The following is a 16,114-nucleotide window of genomic DNA, read 5'->3' as shown; positions in this document are numbered from 1 at the left end:
ATCTGTGCTATAGGCATTGCTTCTTTGTGAGGGGTTATCTATGATAGGGGAACACATTGGTCATCACAGAGGTTTTGTTTCAAGATCGAGTCACTTCGGGTAAAAACATGCTATTTTCCTGCATGCACCAGGCCCTGTTCTAAGCATTGAACAAATATCTCATTTAATCTTTACAACACCCCTTTGAAATCCAGATCCAGAGTCCTCAGTTTACAGATGAAGTAGAAACTGTGTGACTGGCACAGGAAGAGGTGCACCGTTTTGGGCATCAATCAGAAGCAAGCTGAAGAGCCATTTATTAAGCATAGGAAAAACAACCCTGATAGGTGATCCATCCAAGAATTAGTAGTCGTTATCTCTGGAGACTAGATTTCTGAGGGAGTTTCTCTCTACAGGGAGTCAGTGTCGCTCTATCGCCCAGGCTGGGGTGCAGTGGCGTGATTTTGGCCCACTGCAGTCTCCACCTCCTGGGCTCAAGTGATCCTCCCACCTCAGCCTCCCAAATAGCTGGGACTACAGGCACGTGCCACCATGCCTGGATAATACTTTTGTATTTTTTTGTAGAGATGTGGTTTCACCGTGTTGCCCAGGCTGGTCTTGAACTCCTGGGTTCAATAGAGCCGCCCACCTCAGCCTCCCAAAATGTTGGGATTACAGGTGTGAGCTACCGTGCCCAGCCTCTAGAGGGTATTTTAAAATTTGGTTTGAAAAATTTTTTTTACAATGAGCATGTATTATTTTATGTTTAATAAAATAAATAATTTTATATTATAAATATAAATAATAAAGCAATAAATGATCATTCACTTTGGAACTATCCATTTTATTAAAAAGAAGTAGCCAAGAAATGAAATGTTAACTGAAATGTTAATGTAGTTATTTCTCATTTTGGCAGTGAAAGTTGTTTAATTTGAGCTAAAATAGTGCATTTGAAACAGAAGATACCCGCCCCTACCCACTACTTTTCTTGTTTTCTGGGTCTCAGCAATTCACTTGCATTTGACTTTCATTTATCATATTTGTGAGGATAGGTGAAGTTTTAGTGAATAAGTCATGTAGTATTAAATCTCAGTGACTGTGAAAAAGACTACAGCTTTCTAGCCAGCAAACGCCTCTTTCTATAAGGGAACAAATTCTCTGACTTTCAAAAACTTAATATAACAAAAGACTGTATTCTAGATTGTATGGAAGTTGTAAACTTTAGTTACATCTGCGTTTTTCTCCATTCACCTGGTGTGAAGAGGGAGGGACTCAACCTGGGTGAGCAGCTATTTAAGCATCTGGCACAGGAATCTTGGTCAGCCACCTGCATGTACAGGACTATAAAAAAGTCCAGGTTTGCGTTGGGAGTCCATCACTAAGTGTTTATGTGCCAGTGAAGTCACCAGGCCTTCAACACCCACAGCCAAGAGCTGTGCCGAGAGAAGGAGGCTGCCGCTCCTGCAGTCTGGTTGACAAGCCTCCGTGCCCGGCACCTGCGCCTTGTTGCCTGTGGGATTCCAATTCTCATTGTTGCCTCAGAAACTTTTGTTACCACAGAACTTTCTCACACTCACTGGCCCAGACGTTTGCAGAATTCCAGGGCTAGTGTGTGGTCAGGCAGCCAAATTCCAATTTTAGAATGCTGCTTGTGACCATGAAACTCTGTTAACTCAGGCTTTTAAAGGGCTGACACGGTGAGAGAGAGAGAGAGAGACAGAGAGAGAAACTGTGTGTTGGGGAGGAAACAGTATGAAGATGAATAAACAAGCAATTGTTTATTGTTCTCGACCAGAGAACAAACATATATTTTGATCTCCATAGGATTTGAGTGTTAGCAGTGATAAAACATAGGTATTTGAAATGTGGAATGATGCTGTAATCTTGAGTCATCCACATTTCACAAAGGATTGTGTTAAAATTCTTTCAGAAAGGTAGAGGGCTTATTTCACTTCTGAATTTCCAGTCACTTCACAATCTGCCTCAGTAAAGCGTCTCAGAATTTTACATTTCTAAGTCACTAAGTTTTGTTTTATTTTATTTTATTTATTTTGAGACGGAGTCTAACTCTGTTGCCCAGGCCGGAGTGCAGTGGCACAATCTCAGCTCACCGCAACCTTCGCCTCAGATTCTCCTGCCTTAGCCTCCCGAGTAGCTGGGATTACAGATGCCCACCACCACATCCAGCTAATTTTTGTATTTTTAGTAGAGATGGGGTTTCACTGTGTTGGCCAGGCTGGTCTCAAACAGGAGTTCGTGATCCGCCCACCTCGGCCTCCCAAAGTGCTGGGATTACAAGCGTGAGCCACCGCGCCCGGCCAAGTCACTAAGTTTTTTTTAATGCCTACAATAACCCTTTCTCCTTGTGAAGCTTATGGAAGAGCCTACATTTTCTTTCTTTCCTTTCCCTCCCTCCCTCCCTCCCTTCCTTCCTTCCTTCCTTCCTTCCTTCCTTCCTTCCTTCCTTCCTTCCTTCCTTCTTCCTTTCTTCCTCCCCTCCTTCCTTTCTTCCTTCCTTCCCTTTTCCCTCCTCTCCTTCCCTTCTTTCTCTCTGCCTTCCTCCTTTCTTCCCTTCCCTCTTCCCTCCATCTCTTCCTCCCTCCCTCCCATGCCATTCTGACAGGTATTATTATCAGCATTGAGGATATAACTTCGAACCAGATGGAAAAGTTTCCTTGCCCTCAAGAAACTGACATTCTGGTGCAGATAAACAAATAATACATACTAAATAAGAACTTCAGAAATATTAAGTGCTATGAATAAAACTAAACAAGGTAATGTGATAGAGAGAGGGGCTGATAAATGTGGATGAGGGGGGCCTTCTGCTTTTAATTGGGTGCTCTAGGCAAGCTTCTCTGTGGAGCTGGCCCTTCAGCTGAGACCTGAATGATGAGAAACTATGGGAAATACTGTCAGCCAGACCTGAGGGCTTCCATTTTCCATGTGTCAGTGGTGGCAGGTGGGGCAGGATGGTAATACCTACCTCACAGTTTGATTGGGATTAACTGAGGTAACATGCCAAAATGCCCAGAATAGTGCTTTGGTACTTAATAGCCTTGAATTAGTAGAACTTAAAAAGGTTCCCACCATTTTTCGTGCCCGTCGAAGTATTCATCATATCATCTGTATAAAAATCTGCCAGATATAGAGGTCAGAATAAAAGGTCTATCAGAGCCATGCCTTGGATTCAGGGTGTAGGACCAAACAAGATAATGCCAGAATATAGCCTTCCCTCTTGAGATTACCAGTGGGGCTAATTATGTTCCTTTATTTGCCAGCTTTATTTCAGGAGTTGGCTAGAGCTTAGTTATTTGATGGATGAGTTGGACACAGGACTTCCCAATATGAACCACGCCTTAGGCTGACTTAACCCAATTCCTCCTCCCCAAGGAGGTGAGATGCAGGGAGCTCTGAAGGCAGGGCCAACGTGCTGGCCTCCGGAGGCCCTTGAGATATGCTCACATGCTTGGCAGGTCCTCCACTGAAATTCTCAAGTTCTGCTCTGCAGAGCATGGAAGGGATGGCTTTGGCCTGAAAGATTTGATGGCACGTGTTACCTTGTGGCTGCCAAGAGCTAGATGATAGAAATTCCTCATTGCAAGAATGCTGGAGAAAGCACATTTTACTGTATGTGGGCCAATTTGAATTTCTTCTTCCTAGTTGGTAATTGTTGTAGGCTTTGCTTCGAAAAGATGCATACAAGGCTTACTCAAGTAACACGTTTGTAACGAACGCTTGTGTTTGTATAGCGTGTACACCTTGACCTGGATCTTTGGGCCCTACTGCAACCTTGGGGGTTGTTAGGGCTGGCCCCAAGAATCGTATCCCCAAGTTGTGTGGCATAGTGGTTAAGGGATATTGATATTCTGAAGCTAGACTTCCACGGGGTTGGATCCAGGTTCTACCACTAGCAGTGAGATCCTGGTTAACATATTTACCTACTCTGTGACTTGGTTCCTCACAGTAAAGTGGAGATCGTCGTGCCCACCTCATAGGAGTGCTGTGAGAAGTAAGTTACTCTACGTAAGCTCCTTAGGGTCATACCTGGGTGTCAATCAAGACTTAAATGGCGGGGAGAGAGAGACTTAAGAGGTCACATCGCTGATTCGGGTGAGCAGATTTGCGGAGTTGAGACTCAAACACAGGTCTGATTCTAAGTCTAGTAATCTTCCTACTTTTTCTTATGTTTAACAGTTATTGGTTTTGATTTTAAAACATATACTCAGAAAGAAGCATAGGAAGATATTTAGGATCCTGGTAATAGAATCGCACACTATTCGAAGTAGTGGTACTGTTATCTCTCCTTTACATATGGGGAAACTGAGGTATATTGCAGTTGTTTTGCAATGACCTGATGTTACTTTGGTTGATATTTTTAGTATGCCATTGGTCTTTTCATTTCTGGATCCTAATTTTATAAGCAGTGTAAAAAGCATAAGACTGAAAATGATATTTCCAATATTAAAATTAAATGAACTGTCCTGTGAGGCAAAACTATAAAAGAATACGATTAAAAAGATGAATTAGCAATTCAGATATCACAATGAGATTAGAGGCCAGGCATGATAGCTCACACCTGTAATCCCAGCACTTTGGGAGGGTGAGGTGGGTGGATCACTTGAGCCCAGGAGTTTGAGATCAGCCTGGCCAACATGGTGAAACCTCGTCTCTACTAAAAATACAGGAATTAGCCGGGTGTGGTGGCATGCACCTGTAATCTCAGCTACTTGGGAGGCTGAGGCATGAGACTTGCTTGAACCTGGAAGGCAAAGGTTGCAGTGAGCTGAGATCACACCACTGCACTCCAGCCTGGGCAACAGAGCGAGGCTCTGTCTCAAAACAAACAAACAAACAAACAAACAAAAAACAGAGAGTGAGAGAGATTAGAGACTTTTCTCAATGGTGCTGTCATTCATCAAATATACCTGAAACTTCTCTTTGGAAATTACCTTAACAATGGGTATCGCCTTATTTTATTTATTTATTTTTTTGAGATAAATGAGTGATCTTGGCTCACTACAACCTCCACCGCCCAGGTTCAAGCGATTCTTGTGCCTCAGCCTCCCAAGTAGCTGGGATTATAGGCGCGCATCACCATGCCCAGCTAATTTTTGAATTTTTAGTAGTGACGAGGTTTCATGATGTTGCCCAGGCTGGTCTCGAACTCTTGATCTCAAGTGATCTGCCTGCCTTGGCCTCCCAAAGTGCTGGGATTACAGGTGTGAGCCACTGTGCCAGGCCAGGTGTGGTATCACCTTATTTTAAATATGCTTTAAAGGTTAATATTAATTTTTTTAAAAGAAAAAATTTACTTGAGCATCAATTTAGTAAAAATGTAGACATTACTTGATACCTTTTTTCTTCTTCAGAAATAGAAAGCAGCTTCAAAGGTAGAGCAAGAAAATGGTATATAATCAATTTGGGACTAAAAGCTGTTTAGCTTGTGTGGCCAGATTGTGCTTTTCCTGTGTGGCTGTAGCAGATAGGGACATTTCTTTTTTCATTCTTTCCTTTTTTATTTTATTTTTTGTTTGATGAAGGGTCTTGCTGTGTCACCCAGGCTGCAGGGCAGTGGCACAATCATGGCTCACTGCCGCCTTGACCTCCTAGACTCAAGCAATCCTCCTGCTTCAAACTCCTGAGGAGCTGGGATTGCAGGTGTGTGCCACCACACCCAGCTAATGTTTTCAATTTTCTGTAGAGATGGGGTTTAGCTATGTTGCTTAGGCTGGTCTTGATGTCCTGGGTTCAAGTGATCCTCCTGCCTTGGCCTCCCAAAGTGCTGGAATTACAAGTGTGAGCCACCGTACCCAGACTGGGGATTTAAAATGGAGTTCTGTTACCCAGCGGCAGCCACAATGAAATCAATGAATGCCCTTCTGAGGGGACTACTGTGAAGGCTAACATTCATGGGGTGCTTAATAAACATCAGTGTCAGACACCCTCCGTATGATATGGAGAAGTAATGAAAGCCGCAAACTTATGATCTGGCTTGAAGCTATAACTTTTCTTTCCAAGTAATCTCTTCAGGGAAAGCCTTTTGGCTTTGACTACAGCTATCCACAAATGGAAAGATTTGAATTTCATGAAGTCTGGGAAAGAGTTTTGGGTGGTATGCACACCAACATGATCAAGAGGCTGTTAAAATGAATTTTGCAAATGAGCAAAAAGTAATTTGCATTAAATACAAATATGTTGTCTTGGGGTAAAAAAAAAAAAAAAAAAGAATCCTGCAGAGCTCTGAGACTGCTAGCAGATGGATTTGAGAGTGGAAATGGGAGGGGAGGTGAGAAGCTATGGTGGTGGTCTATTGGGAGAGGCAAAGAAGTGGGTCAGTTGTGGGCTTGTTTTGATACAAGCAAACAGGTCCCAAGCTCCTGCCTTCTCCAAGCCTATAGCTTGGGGGAGAGTGTGGGTGGGACCAAAAGTCCTCTAAGCAGATACATTCTATATATTCAAAATACATCAAAATATTCTGGTGTCTGTGATTATCCCAATCTGGGAGAATTCTTGGGTGAGGGCTGAGAATTGAGAAGTTAAATTTTTGGTGAAAGTGCTATAAAGGTGTGGAGTTTGGGGGAAAGTAAGTGTTTAATATGGGAAAGATTGTGAGTGGCTTGGTGGAGAGAAGGGAAAGGTGGGTTGGGGATAACTGTGAAGTAGCATAGGGCATCTCAGTGGTGTTTCAGGCTGCCAGGGCCAGTCAATGAGTTACTCTTTGCCCATGAGTGATGTTCTGAGCATCAGAATAACAAGGATAGGATACTGGCATACCATCATTAGTGTGATTCCCTCCCTCCTGCCCTCTCTTTCTCTCATTTTGATATGATTGACTTGGACTTTTTAATTAAACTTTTTATTTTCTTTTTACCATGCGTACTAGACTTATACATATGAGGCAGGGCTCTGTCTTTCCCTCTCTCCCTTCTTCCTTCTCTCCCTCTCTCTTTCTCTCCCTGTGAACATGGAACTCTGCTAATGATTCAAGCAGTGATCATGATTCTTTCTTCTGATCTTGTTTTATATATAGAGCAAAAATAAATTGAGACCCTTTGGAAATAAACACATTAGTACATAGCCCAGCACCAAGCATATAGTGAGTGTTAAAAGTCAGTGGAATGAAACCACCTGGATTACAGTTAAAAGCTGTTTTCATAGATTCTTATTGGCTGCGTAAAGTAATCTTACCATGGATTCTTACAAACCCATGGACCCTTATCTGAAACTCTTGGGGCCAAATGCCTTTCATATATCAGAATTTTCCAGATTTTAAAAAGTTTAGACAGCACAGATAGCATGTATTATGTAACTTCTTCAGTAGCAGCACCCATATCCAACCAAACATAGCATTTTTTTTTGTTTTGTAATGAAACTTATGAATGTTCGCATTGAATAAATAAAGACAATGCCGCTGCAAGTCAGTTCAGGTCAGGTTTTGTCACTAATTGAGTTTTCACCAAGCTTGCATACTTTTGGGTTTCAGAACTTGGGGTTTTGGAATTGTAAACCATAGTGGCTTTTTGGAACTATTTCCTGCTTATGTTGCTGTTAACTGTTGCCCAGTCTGCCTTAAAAAAATTGGATTCCCCTGGGCCAGACAGTGGCCATTGGTATCATTCGTCTTCTGTTTCCTGCAGGAAACCTGTACTTCTTTTAGGCTCTGCAGCAAAGAGAAAATCAGAAGGAAAATTGTCTTTGGTCTTCCTTCTGGGTGTCTGTTTTAGATCCTGATTAGCCTTGTCTCTCAATTGTAAAAATATTCCTCTCAGCCACCAGATTCCTCAGTCACTTCCCTGGTCCATCTCCTCCTTTATCAGTGCTTGAAGAGTGTGATGTTGTTCATTGCTTTTAACAACCTGGGGTTTGGCCTGATACAAACTGGTTCTTAAACTAAGAAGGGCATATCTGTTTTCCTTCTGAACATTTAAAAAGATTTTACACATGGAACAGATGTAAAAAGTAATTTGCTTGTTTTAATACAGAGGGATAATGACTTTTAATGGCTTCATGTCTGGGAAGAGTATTGATCCCATGAACTGATCCCGTCTCATCTATTTCTTCCTTATTCCTCTTCTCTTGGTCTTGGTTTCCACCCTTGCTTTTCAGTACTCTCAGGCAGTCTTTTTTTTTTTTTTAAAGACAGAGTTGTCCACTCTGTTGCCCAGGCTGGAATGCAGTGGCATGATCTCTGCCCACTGCAACCCCCACCTCCCGGGTTCAAGGGATTCTCCCACCTCAGCCTCCCAGGTAGCTGAGACTACAGGTGTGCACCACCACGCCTGGCTAATTTTTGTATTTTCAGTAGAGACAGGGACCATGTTGGCCAGGCTGGTCTCGAACTCCTAACCTCAGGTTATCCGCTGGCCTCAGCCTCCCTAAGTGCTGGGATTACAGGTATGAGCCACCACACCCACCCAGCCTGGATGGTCTCTTTCTTACCACCCCATCTCTACTGCTTTTGCCCGCTGCCTCTGCTACCTGTGTCTTTTTAATCAAATTTGTGTTCACTTTTAGTTGTTTACAATCAGTTGCCAGTCTCTGAAAACAGTTTCCTAACAAACACATTTCTTCACTCTTCCTGTTGGAGGCTTTTCTGTTTGGGATTCTGCCCACATATGCAGACACTTAAACTTCTAGTTTCATGGCTGTTTTAGAGGACTTGGGTTGCTGGGCAGCTGAGAGTTGGATGTCTGAGGTGCTGCTGTTTTAAGGAACATTTATATGCATGTGAGTGGTTTTGATTTGAAACTAAGGCTGCTAACTATGAAATCTGAGAGAGTGAAAAGATTCTTGTAAGATTCCAGGTGATTCTTAGTTCTTTTCATGGTCTGTATATGAGAAGTGTTTTTCTACATCCTTCTTTATGATAGCAATAGATGTTTATAACAGTATAGCCATTTCACAGGAGACTTTAGTTAAATTTATGAATCATAACTTTATCCTGGCAGTTTTACTTTAGAAATATTTTATGCTTAGAGTAATTCAGATAACTCAGTCCTTTGAAGGTTCTCTGCATATTACTGCCTTTCATATTTGAACATAGATTTGGAAATGATTGTCCTCTGGGTGTAAAGAGTCCAATATATACTGCTGTTGTTTCCACACGGCATTGTCATTTCCTACCAGGGACTCTCCCTTTTAAACTTAGAGTTGGCACGGAAACCTTATTGCTCAAAAGAGCCACCCATTCCCGAGTGTGTTTGACAGGTCTTTGTAAACAAACTTCTTCAGCCTTGCTGAAATTAGTGGAAAAATCTAGGCTCTCATGTTTACAGTTGACATGGGTTTTCCTTTCACCTAAAATAACCATTACAAGTAAGATACTAAGTGAAAAATATACTCATTTCTACTTGGTACATACAAATAATATATGTTTGATGTATTCAGTGAAATTTCAGTTAACTCATAACTCTTTGTGGCCATGGATGGAGAGGTGGCATTATTAGTCTCTACCTCCAGTGCCTTGCACAATTCCTGGGCACAGAAAGAGACATACAATTCATGTTGGATGAATCAAAGAATGATTGATCATTGGCACCTCCTGATTCTATTTGGTGGTCAGAGAAAGTGGCAGGACTTAAGTTATTTTACATATAAACATTTCTTGCAAAATTTGGAGAGGATGTTTTGATAGCTTGAGATCTTTTAATTTCTTTGAGAACTTTCATTGCCCTTCCCTCTCTCCACTCTGAACTGCGTAGGTCCTGCCTGCATGAACTACTCACTTCTTCTCACTCCAAGGAAGGCCATATCATGTGTTTTAAGTACCCCATAAAATTTGTCTTCCAAGTAAAGCTTCCTTTGCCAAGCTCACAAATGATGGATTTTTGTTTTCCTTCTGCCTGAGGGTCAAAAGAGTGGGCACTTTTGTATGTATCAGTCTTCGGGGCCATTTCCTCCCTCTTATCCTGCCCTGTCCCCGACTTAGGCAAGAAATCAGTTGGTTCCGAGCAGTGACCTCCGCTGGGCCAGACAGTTCTTAAAGCCTTTGTGTGTTCATTTCCTTAAAGAAGTGGAAGGTAACATATTTGAAAGCCGAGCAGCTGTGGCCTGTTCCAAAACATCAATGTTGATTGTTTGTTTTTCTGGATTTTAACAAAGGAGCTTTTGCCAGGAGACCTTTGCACTCTTGCTCATTCAAACCCCAAATTACAAAAATACATAACAAAAATAAAACAGAAGCCAGACTTAAGGTTATCTTACCAAAACAGGACTTCTTCCTTCTTTAGATTGTACAAACACATGAGTTCCCTAGTTAAATTTCAATCAATCATTCCTGATGGATTCAGCTAAAGTTTTGCTTTATCTTTAACTCATACCACGTTGTCTAGTCCTTAGAGCTTAGTTCTATTTCCTCACCTTGTTTACCTACAAAATGGTGCATCTATTTGGGAAAAAAAAAAAAAAAAAAAAGAATTTACTGGTTCCTTTTTCCCTCTGTGTATTCAGCAATAAAAACAAAATTCTCTGAAATGTGTGCTGGGGAATAATAAGCAGTTTTCCTTGGGTGGTCTTAATAGCTCAACAGTTAGATTGCTCTGAAATTGAAATCCTCAAAGATGATCTATTCAAAGGAGGGGTATCGACTTTCTAATCTCTTGGAGAGAGAGAGGGATGCAGCATTAGCTAGAGACAGTATGGAGTCGCGGTAAAGAACATGAACTCTGAGGCCAGTTGGTTTGATTTCAAATCATCTGCCTCTTACTAGCTGTGGACCTTGGTTATATCACTTAACCTCACTGTCCCTCATCTGTATAATGGTAATAATAGTAGTACCTCCTCCATGCTATCATGATTAAGTAAGTTAATATCTCTAAAGCACTGCATACTAAGTGCTGTGCGAGTGTTTTTAAAATACATGAAAAGGAAATAGAGATGAGATAATGTCAGAAGAGATTAGTGTCAAGCCGTTGAAGGGAGGGGGCCAATTTCAATTGAGAGGAGCTGATAGGGAGTGGCAGAGAAAGCAAGTAAATTGGGGATTAAATGATAGACTATGCATTTGGCCATTTGGAGTTCTTAAGTAACTGCTAACTATTCAGAATTTGACTTTAAGCAAGCCAATTTACCTCCCTATCGGTAAAAGGTGACACTTGGCTGGCTCGATATTCTTTTATGTGTCCCAGCCCCAGAAATGCACAGACTAGTTTCCATTTTTAGTGGAGTGCTGTGAGCAGAAGCCAGACTGAGATTTCAGGTTGGATTGAGGAAAGATGAAAGAGTTGACACTTGGTATCTAAGTCATTTCCTGGCAGTGAGTGAGAAGAGAGAGCATCACTAATGGCAAAGCCAGGGGCTGAGAGGCACGGGGTTGAGTTGCCGTGTGAAGACAATCGCTCATTGCTGCCTGAAGACTTCCATGGTTTCTTCCGTGATTTCTTCCTTTCCCATCTCAAGCATTTGATTCCCCTTCCTTTTTTCTGACTGTTTCTCTTTCGAAGTTGCCTGTGAAAGGGCCTCCTTGTTTGAAATCTCTTCTTGGGAAGGAAGAAAGTGGCATGCAGCAACATAAATAGCAGGTGCAAATCCTCCAGATGAGTTCCAGCCGAGGGAGAGTGGTGCTTGAGTGGCTGTGCTGAATTCCTCCTCCCAACTTGATAGCGTATTTTTGATATTACAGTCCATCTGTGCACCATTTTTTAATGCGTATGTTTTTGTTTTTTGGTTTGCTTTATTCTCATTTTTTCCCTTGGGCTCTTTAAATAGTCTTATTCTACAAAGCAGCATTTTTTTTCTTTTTCTTATTTCTGCTTCTAGTGCTCTGACCCATGGGTTTTTTAAAAATATAAATTCACTTGCATTTAGCCACAGCCACCGAGTGAAGGGTACTCATTTCTTAGGAACACACTTATTATTCTGGCATAAGCTATGCGAACAGACTGTTCTCTACAGATTTGAGTATCTTTGAGAGGTGATGGTGACAACAATGGCATTTGGCAGCATGATGCTCTGTTCAAACAAATATTCAACTTGGTTTATATTAGCGTTTGTATCAGGCTGTGGTGAGCACAGTGTTCTCAGATTTGAACCTATAAAGAATTATGGAAAAAGGATGGTGAGGACCACAGAAGTGGTCATTGCACTTATATTTTTCCAGTTTGCTTTTCTTGATTTTTCTTCATTAAATTTTCATTCAGTGTTTTTATCAGACAGGATGTGCTAGATGATGCTGCAGTAACAAATGATACCCAAGTCTCAGTTGCTTAAAGCAACACCATTTTCTTTATTGGCTATGCTACATATCCATGGAGGGCTGGCTTTCATGTAGACTCCCCTGTGGATGCATGTTGATAGATATTGCCCTGTCACCAGTTACAAGGGGAAGGAAAGGAAACATGGTGAATCATGCACACTGTCTTGTGGGATTTGGCTTAGAAGTAATATTACTTCTGCTCACATTCATTGGCCAGTCAATGAAAGGCAAGTCAAATGGCCATGCCTAACTTCACATGGATGGGCAGGGAAACACAATCCTATAATATTCTTGGAGGAAGGAGAATTGGAACTATTTGGTGAACAGCACTAAATTCCTAATATAGTATAGACATTACATAAGCCAAATACCGTAATAGAGTCTAGGGGCACAAAGATGAATGGAGTGTATTCTAATTCTAGAGAAATTATATTTTTTGGGGGAAATAGCTTTATATAGAAATTTCAAAATGATGATGATGAAGCTAAGATGTTTTTAAAACCATTTCTGTATTTTATTATATTTATTTATTTATTTTTTGAGACAGAGTCTCGCTCTGTTGCCCAAGCTGGAGTGCAGTGGCGCGATCTTGGCTCACCGCAATCTCTGCCTCCCAGGTTCAAGCGATTCTCTTGCCTCAGCCTTCTGAGTAGCTGGGACTACAGGCACATGCCACTACGCCCGGCTAATTTTTGTATTTTTAGCAGAGATGGGGTTTCACCACGTTGGCCAGGATGGTCTCGATCTCCTGACCTTGTGATCTGCCTGCCTCGGCCTCCCAAAGTGCTGGGATTACAGGCTTGAGCCATCGCAACCTGCCCCATCTCTGTATTTTAAAAGATTAGGAATGTTTCCTTTATCGTTTCATTTCTCCAGTTTTTGTAAGTATCTTCCAAAAGTTACAAATAGTTACTAAATAATCTTCAGAACTTAAATATGATGAAGAAAAATTGGCTTTACTTAATTTTACATAATGTTTGGGTCCTCTCTTGAATCTTTATATGTGAAAGACATCATTTTTGTGGTTTTGCCATGCTTTAGCAGTCTAAAAATTAAATGTGCCTAAGGAGAATAACTTTTTTATTACATGCTGGCTTAAATCTCAGACAGAATTCCATTGAAAGCCAATTGGTTTTCTGTTTTTTTTTTTTCTATGTGTCTTTCAGTGCTGAAATTGGAAATAAACCAGCAATGTGGCTTCATGACGGAAAATGTAGCAATTCTGCACAATACACAAGCAAGTTTGTCATTTAAAATAGCAGACATCTATCAGAAATTCGTGCTGACCTTCTAAACTGCAACTGAATGTTCAGACTGTTATTGCTTCATCCTCCTCAGATGCATTTCCAGTGTTGGGTCACAGCCCCGTGCTTCTCGTCTGCTTCCTAGTGGGTTATGGGTTGTTTCCTAGAGTCTAGACATGAAATGAAAAATGATTATGTAATCTATTTCCCTTCTTCTCTGCAAAATTCAGAGGAAGGGTCAAAGCTTTGAGACATACCACCTCCCCCTGCTTGGTGGAAAGAGCAGATTTTGAGGATCTGTAGACATGAGGTTGGAATCTTGGCCAGCCCCTTCCTACCTGTAGAACTTTGGGCAGATTGCTTTATCTCTTTAATTCTCAGCTTCCTTCCCAGTCATATGAAGAGCATAAGAACTGTTTCAGTGGCTTGTTGTGAGGGTTAAGTATATGGTTTATGTAAAATGCCAATGGTGTCTGACATGTAACAAGCACCCAATAAATATTCCCTATTGGCACAGTGCTTACTTGTTTTTAAAGAACTTCATTACATTTTATCTCATGGGAATACGTCAAGGAGGTAAAAGGCATCTAAGTGAATTAGTTTTCCATTAACTTTCCAAAAAAATAAATACAGACTGCATTCTCTTGGAGTCACAGTTGACTTCGCAAAGATCTTATTTAGTTATGATATGTGTATGTTTTCTTCTCTACTTACATTTTCCCTCACCCATCATCTTGTTAGATTACATATAGACTGAATCCTCTTCATTTTTTAACTTATAAATCTTTTCTTGTGCTATTATGAGTTTTGGGTGATTACTTCAGCCAGCAATCAATGATTAAGGGCCGAGGGGATTGGTGTTAATACTATAGGAGAAAAAAACAAAAACTTTGATAATTTTAATAATAATCACTAACAATAATTGAATAACGAATCTGTGCCTAGTTCCTAATTGAAGTTTTCTTTTTTCTGTGAAGTCATAGTTAATCTTCTCTCCACTCTGTAAGGTAGCCAGGACTATTACTTGCACATTGCAGGTGAAGAAATTTAGGCTAGGATGTTAACTAATTTGTCCAAGGCAGTATAGTTAGTAAGATTAGCACTGGAATTTAAATCCAAGATCGTTTGATTTCAAAATAGCTGTTTTTCCCCACTCAGCTCTATAGTACAGATAAATTTGGGTTTAAAATAGGGAGGTTATATTCTTGGCTGATGCATGTTGTGTGAACACTGTCTGAGTGGATTAATTGTGGCAGCTAAAAATAACAGGGTGTATTGTTGACTTTTTGTACGGTCTAAACTTCTTTTCTGGATGACTTTAAAATATGAGTGTGTTGGTGCTCTTGATTCCTAACAGGGAACTTTAGAGACCTGGAAGCCTGTCCTTTGTGTAACTCTTTATGTATAATGTCAGATTCTGTGGACAGGTGGCCCCTCATCTGCATCCCTAACAGGAGGATTGGTAATGAGAAGTAAGGGTAAAGATGGAAGCTAGAAAACCAAATAGGCTGTACCTTCCCATCTGAATTATTCTCTCATTTTTCTCATCCCTGACAACTTTCTCAATAAATTGGCCTAGCAAGTAAATCCACGGGTCTCTATCTTTGTTGGGAATAGCATCATTTGGGCACAGGTTTGCCATCAATTTTCCATTTAAAAACATTTCCTAAGGTAAACATTAAGGCCTGAATGACAGCTATAGGTTGAGAATTTTACTTTGAATTATGAGGCTTACTTGGCTGGACACCATTTTTCAATGGCAATGATCCTTCCTGTTTTAAAACCTGATTGTTAAAATACAGGACATATGGGAGATCTTAAAAAGATCAAGTTCCAAGTATAATTCTTTTTCAAGTAGGCAGTGGAGTCTGGTACATAATGTTCCAATCTAGTTTCACGGTCCTTTTGATCAACCCAAAATAAAACTGAACAAGACAGCATCTCTCAAAGGGTTAATACCCTGGAATTTCACACTTAACAATTGGCATTATGTTCTTTGCATTCTTGAGGAATTTTCTCACTGATGTCAAAAGACTTTGGTTTGTTATGCAAGACAGTGGTCCAGTGACTTTGCATATCACATTCTGTTAACATGAGGGAAATCCTTGCATGCTAATTGGAGAAGGAAAAAAGTAGTGCAAGTGGTTCTTTGGCTACAGATGAATTAAATGAGGGAGGGCATTTAGTGAAAAAACAAAGCACAACAAAACCCTTGCAAATGAGCGGGCATTCTTTTGAAATGGCTGCTTACTCTGGTCGTTTTGCATCTGTCTTACTGCTGTGTCACTGTGATTCCAGTTTTGGGGGGGAAACACTTGAATGTATATATGGTTTGTTTTTTATTTTTCTGATTGTTTTAATTATCTATTGCTGTGTAAGAAACCACTCCAAACTTAATGGCTTAAAATAACAACGATTTATTGTTTCTTAAGATTCCAGGAGTTGACTAGTTCAGTTCTGTTCCATGGCGTGTTGGCTGGTCCCTATGTTCAGTTGGTGCTGGGGCTGGGCTGGAAGGTCCAAGACATCTTTTCTCACATGTCTGGTACCTCAGTGCTTCTCCACGTGGCCTCTCTACCTGGCAGGTTTGGGCGCCCTCATAGCATGGTGGTTTCAGGGTAGTTGGACTTCCTCAGGTAGCTGGCCTTCAAGGAAAAGAAAGCAGAAGCTGTTAGTTGTCTTCCTCCTCCTCCTCCTC

General features: G+C 41.0%; 1 protein-coding gene and 1 long non-coding RNA gene across 9 annotated transcripts in view; both read left to right on the top strand.

Moving 5' to 3' along the window:
- Positions 1–16,114, top strand: part of LIMCH1 (LIM and calponin homology domains 1) — a 344,933-nt gene that overhangs the window by 55,131 nt on the left and 273,688 nt on the right. The gene's annotated exons all lie outside the window — the stretch shown is intronic.
- LOC131381746 (uncharacterized) overlaps positions 1–16,114 on the top strand; it is a 59,482-nt gene that overhangs the window by 29,888 nt on the left and 13,480 nt on the right. Inside the window, exon 1 of one of the 2 annotated variants that reach the window (XR_009210651.1) lies at positions 2,566–2,753. The exons of the other annotated variant lie outside the window; for it this stretch is intronic. This is a non-coding gene — a long non-coding RNA (uncharacterized LOC131381746). Of the gene's footprint in view, positions 1–2,565; positions 2,754–16,114 lie in introns of those variants that run through there. 2 annotated transcript variants of the gene reach the window in all.

This window comes from Hylobates moloch, unplaced genomic scaffold (assembly GCF_009828535.3).
Source record: "Hylobates moloch isolate HMO894 unplaced genomic scaffold, HMol_V3 SCAFFOLD_17, whole genome shotgun sequence".
Lineage (NCBI taxonomy): Eukaryota > Metazoa > Chordata > Mammalia > Primates > Hylobatidae > Hylobates > Hylobates moloch.
Note: the sequence above shows the minus strand (reverse complement) of the source record. Positions and strands in the feature narration are given on the sequence as shown.